Here is a 6,023-nt window from a genome sequence, read left to right on the forward strand (position 1 = left end):
CCACTCTCACTTTGTCCCAGCTTACCCTTCCCCCTCCCCGTGTCCTCAAGTCCATTCTCTACTTCTGCGTCTTTATTCCTGTCCTGCCCCTAGGTTCATCAGAACCATTTTTTTCTTTAGATTCCATATATATGTCACATCCATTTATTACATGCTACTTCCAGTCTAGAGGAAAGGCAGACATGTAAACAGGACGTTATAATACAGCGTGATCAAAGTGAGGATGGAGCTATGTGAGCCAGAAGGAGCAACTTGTGGGGTCCCTCCCTTCCACCCTTTCCTCAGCTGGATGCACCTCAGATGACACCTCAAATTCAGTTTTTAGCCAGGCCCTGAGGCTTGAGAAAGATAGGAGAAAGTAAAGAATTTCCAACCTAGGGCTGGCATTCAGACTTTAGGCACCAGTACAACCCTACTGCCTGTTAAAATATTGAAACAACTTTCATACTCATTGACAAAGGCCCTAAGCACCCCAAGTATTCCATAATGCCTCCTTCCCCTCTGCCTCGTGCAGCCTGGCTCTGGGGAACACTGAATGGACACCATCAGGGACCACCCTTATTCCCCCCAGGGCACATGCCTGCCAGCTTGTCTGGAGGTATTTTTTCACTCTGGTTCCCCTCCCCCCTAACCCCCAGGACCCACCCTCCATCAGTTGTGGCCCTGGGAACTGTGAGCAAATGTGAATTACCAGTTTGTCCCCTGAGGAGGCATTTTGAGCATCAGCTGTACTTGAACTTGGGGGTACTCCCTGTTCCGTGAGTCCCAGGAGCTGTATCTGCTTGTTTGTTGAGATGACTGCTGCTTTGAGGGTAGCTTTTGGCCTTCTTCTGGGCCCTGGCTTATGCCTGCAGTACCCTTTGGAAATCTCTGCTTTTCTACCAGCCTGGATTCCTTCTAGCCAACCATCCATCCCACTCCAGAGGTTCCTGTCACCTCCTAGATGTGTCCACTCCATTCTGCACTACACCAGGACTTATCCTGACAAATGACTTTATGGACAAGGCCCTGGTATTCTATGAAGCAGCACAGAGTGGGAGCTTTGGAGCCAGGATTATCTGGGTTTGAATACCAACTCTACCACTTCTAACTGTGCAAGTTTCTCAGCCTCTCTGGGCCTCAGTTGCCTTATCTACAATGTGGAACAATAAGAGTACCTACCTCAAAAAAAAAAAAAAAGAGTACCTACCTCATAGAGTTGTTGGGAGGATTAAAGGACAAAGTAATGGAAAGCACTTAGATGAATGTCTGGTATATAGTAAAAGCTCAGTAAATGTTAGAGATTTATTATTATTATTTTGCATTGAAGTTTTAATGGGCACATTTAGGTCTATTTTTAAACATTTTCACCTTGCTTGTTGCCTCTTTGCACAACACCTCCAGAGAGGTAGATATTGAAAGATATTGATTAGCATCCTGATTTTTGAGGTGAGGAAACATACTTGGCTACTATATCAAGTGATGAAGTGTTATTAAGTGGCCATGGTTAAAGACAAATTTTCTGATTCCCCATTTAATGTTATTTGTCCCCATCAGGGAACACTGAAATAGGTGGATAGTTATTCATTCAATAAATATTTATTGAATGGCTACCATGTACCAGGCACAGTGCTGGGCAATGAGGATACAGTAGTGAACAAGATAGGCAGGTCCTTGTGCTCCTGGAGTTACCATTCTAGAGGGAAGAGACGGTCAATAGGCAAGTAAATTATGATAAAGAGGATGTATCAGTTACTGTGATGAAAATAAAACAGGGTCATGTAATAAAGAGTAACTGTGGCAGATCGGGTGATGAAGGAAGTTTTTTCTGAGAAGGAGACTTTTATGACAAGAAGAGGGGTGAGCTGAAAACCTTTTCCCCTTGGATACGTAGCTGGGATCTGGGAGGGAAGTTCTCATAAAGGGGGAGTTCCCAGGGTCCTGCTCTGGGCCACCACAAACAAGTGGAAGGGGCAGGAGGGAGGGCTGCAAGTTAAAGGTGGCTGAGAGCCTGAAGTCAGAAAGACTTGCTGAATTGGAGGCTTTCTGGAAAGAGACAGAGGAGCAAAGAAACTTGTGAACAGTGGAAGGGTTTTTTTTCCTACAGGTATTAAGTTTAAATATATTTAAAACTAAACTTTATTGATCTAATTTAGATAGAATAATGTTAACTAATTTTAAGTGTACAGTTTGATCAGTCTTGAGAAATGTATACACCTATGTTAAATGTATACATATCCCCTATCAAGATACATAGTTACCATTTCCACAACTCTAAAATGTTCCCTTCATGACCCTTTGGAATCAATTCTGGTCAGCTCTTTTGTAGAATGTCCCTCAATTTAGGTTTATCTGGTAGTTTCTCATGATTAGACTGGGATCATGGGTTTTTGGCAAGAATGCCCTTCTGTTGACATTATATCAGGAGGTACATGATACCAATGTGTCTTTACTGAAGGTGTTAACCTTTATCACATAATTAAGTTGTTACTGGTGGGCTCATCCATTGTAAAGTTACTCTTTCCCCTTGGTAAGTAATAACTATCTTGGGGGAGATACTTTGAGACCACCCCATAAAGATTTAAATTGGCTTTATATGAAACCTATATGTTGAATTAGAAAGTGTTTTATTTTACTTAGTTTTACTAGTTAAGAGCATGGTCTATTTTTCTATTTACCTGTTTTTCTTTTTCTCATTCATGTGTTATAGTTGTTTAATAAACATGGATTCTGAATTAATGGGAAGACAGTGTGATAGAATGGAAAAAGCATAGTGTTTGGCATGAGGCAAACCTGGATTTGAATCCCAACTCTCCCACTTACTGATGTATAACTTTTAAAAAAGGCCTTTAAACCTGACCATCTAATTTCACAGCTGTAAAAAGCAGCTAATAACAAACCATCTCACAAGGTTTTTAAAAGAACTAAAGCACCTGGTAGTGTCTGGCACTAAGTAAGTTCTCCGTAAATGTCATTTCTTGCCTTCCTTAATACATACGTGTTTAATATTATTGTCACTATGGTAATTAGACTCTCCTCTTTCTGGCTGGGTGGCTCTAGGATACAGAAATTCAATCAGTTCTTCCAGATTTTTTTTCATGTTCTGACACCACAGAGACCTCAGTGCAGTGGAACTGTTGGACTTTTTACATGTCTCTGAGTCAGTGAGGAGAAAGTAGCTGCAGTTGTTTTATAGTTGATGGCAAATTCTTACAGCTGACAAGTAAATTCTATCCTATACCTTTGCAAAGCTCATTCACTACCTCTCATATTTGGGGATTTGATTTTCATGGACGTACAAATATATCATTTGCAAAGGTGGCATTTTTATTTTTATTACTCCTGTATTTCTACTTTTTACTTTTCTTCTTCCATCATTAGAACTATTGTAAAGTAGAATTTTAACCGGGGCAATCTTGTGTGGTTCCTGTTTTTAACGAGAATTAATCTGAGCTTTCTTTGGAAAGATATACTCTTAAGTTAAGCTAGAGAGAGAACACTGCAATACCCCTCTCCTCACCCCTGATTGTGTTTTAAGGTTTAAGTGAAACTTTGCTTTCTCTGTCTTTTGTTTCCTTGCTCTAAATTTTATTTCCCATTTCCTAAACTTGTTTGATTTGTTATTTGTTCCCTCCCGAAGTTCTCTAGGCAGGGATTTAATTCATTGTTGCTTTTTTGTACTGATGAAGGCTTTCAGGGCTATACATTCTCTAAGTACTGCCTTGGCAATCTCCCGTAAAGTGGTCCTCCCATAAAAGGTCTTACCAATTTTTCCTTTTACCTTATGCTCCATTATGTTTTGGCCTGGCACTGTTACTAATCCTCTTTATTACAATATTTGACACTTTGATACTCTGCATTAATTTTGATTTCTTAAATGGTACATTAAAGCTATTGATTTGGGGAGTTTGGGATTAGCAGGTGCAAACTATTATAGATATAGGATGAATAAACAACAAGGTCCTACTGTATAGCACAGGGAACTATATTCATTATCCTGTGATAAACCATAATGGAAAAGCATATGAAAAAGTATATATGTATGACAGAGTCACTTTGCTGTACAGCAAAAATTAACACAACATTGTAAATCAACTATACTTCAATTAAAAAAAAACTACTGATTTTGATTACCAAGTTTTTTCTGCTGCCCCCTTAAATTTTGCCTCTGAGGAAAATGTCTCTCTTGCCTCACCTCAGCCTAGGCCTGGCCCTGTGGTAACCTCCCAGATGAGTTCTGCTCACAACTTTCTTGTGAAATGGAGGCCTGATGTTCAGAAAGACTAAAATTGTCAGCGATATCAAACCAGTGACACTGCCTGCCAGGAGATAATCCTGTTTTCCTTCTCCTTCTGCTCCTGTCATCCCTTTCCTATATGTGGGGCTTTCAGCTCAGCAGAAGCCTTTGTCCATTTCTAGCTGCTGGCAGTGGCCACATTGCTAATAGGATGCCTGGGATCACTTCCCCATTTAGAGGGGTGAAAGGTCAGGGTCTCACCCTCCAGGAATAAACCCCAAGGCCTGTTGAGCTCCTCCAGATCCTTGTCAGGGCCCTGTCTGGCCCAAAGCATTCCTTTCTCTGCTGGAGTCTGTCAGTTAGCTCTGGCAAAAATCAAGTTTCCTCACCCTGATCTTACCTCATCCACACAAGTTTCCCTGAGAAATTATGGAAGAGAAACTCTTAGAATCCTCAAATGTCAGAGCTGGAAGGGCCCTTAGAGACCATTTTGCCCCAATGGCCCTCATTTAACAGAACATATAACTTCCTTTGCTCTATTTCCACGTTCCAAAGAATCCCCAAGGCCGCCTCATAATAAAAATCAGGAGTAAGTCAAGAGCCGAGTTAATCAAGGAAGTAAAGTACTATGGGACCCAGCTGTGCTCTGGGAGGACTGAGTCATCAGAAATGCAGACCTGGTCCCGGGATTTGTTTATTAAGGATTTTCTTCAAGGACAAAGAGAATGTTATGTGGTAGCTTAACTCCAAAGCTTTTCATGGGGTCGGGGTGAGACTAGAAAAGGTTTGATTAGCTTTAGAAGGGCTGGGGAGTTTTAAAATCCTGGCTTTGAAGGAGCCTACCTTTACTTCTATCTGACTGGTCCAGGCATTGTAGAGAAGTTGTCAAAGTTTGTCTGTATGCTTCTTATCTCCCCCAAAATGTGCCTTTCTGGGTCCCACACTCAGAGGATCTTGCTTTCAGTTTGGAAATATATCAGGGGCACTTGCAACTGTGTTAGGATGGGCTTTGAGAGGTACAACTTCAATCCCATATCTAATTTGTAACAAGATTCTCCTTGCAAAGCATCATTACATCTATTCTTCTAGTTTAACCTCTAAACAGAGAGGGTAATTTTTGTCTACATTTTGCAGATAAAGGAAAAGGCTCAGAGTCTACCTAGGTGACTCTAAGGCCATGCAACTAGTAAGAGGCCAAAGCTTTAACTTTTGAGTCGAGAAGGAAGCCACATCTGTGCCTGTTCTACTAAGCCACAAGCACCTCAAAGGTGCCAAGGAATGCCACAGCAAACTAGCTAACAGAGGACCACAGGGCTGAAACCACTGTCTTGATCTGATTTGTAATGAATTATAGCATTGTGATAGACTTCTGAGAAGCATAGAGCAAATCTAGGAATTTAGTGCTAGTCTCAAAGGAGACATTGGGATTCACATAAGGTGGCTGTGAAGAATTTACCATTCTGTAGCTTTGTTCTCTGCAAATTTTTCTCTCAGACTGCTGGAAAACAAGGAAATCTCATCAGTTGGAGGAAATGACTTATAAGGAAGCTTTATTATGTGTGGGGGAGGATCAGATCCCATTGTAGTTCTGGATAGTGTTTAACCATGTGCAGTGAACACTGGGAGTGTATGTGTGTCCGTGGGTAATATACTTTCTTCAGTTTGTTTTTCATCTAAGCTAGCCCATCTACAAACTCTTAAAAGTGATCAAGAAAGCTGCATCCTTGGGATTAGAAGGGGGATTATCAAGTTAACTGTGAAATTCTGGGAGAAACAGGGAGACCACAGGTGGCAAAACTCTAAATAG

Source organism: Leucopleurus acutus (genome assembly GCF_964270905.1).
Source record: "Leucopleurus acutus genome assembly, chromosome: X".
NCBI lineage: Eukaryota > Metazoa > Chordata > Mammalia > Artiodactyla > Delphinidae > Leucopleurus > Leucopleurus acutus.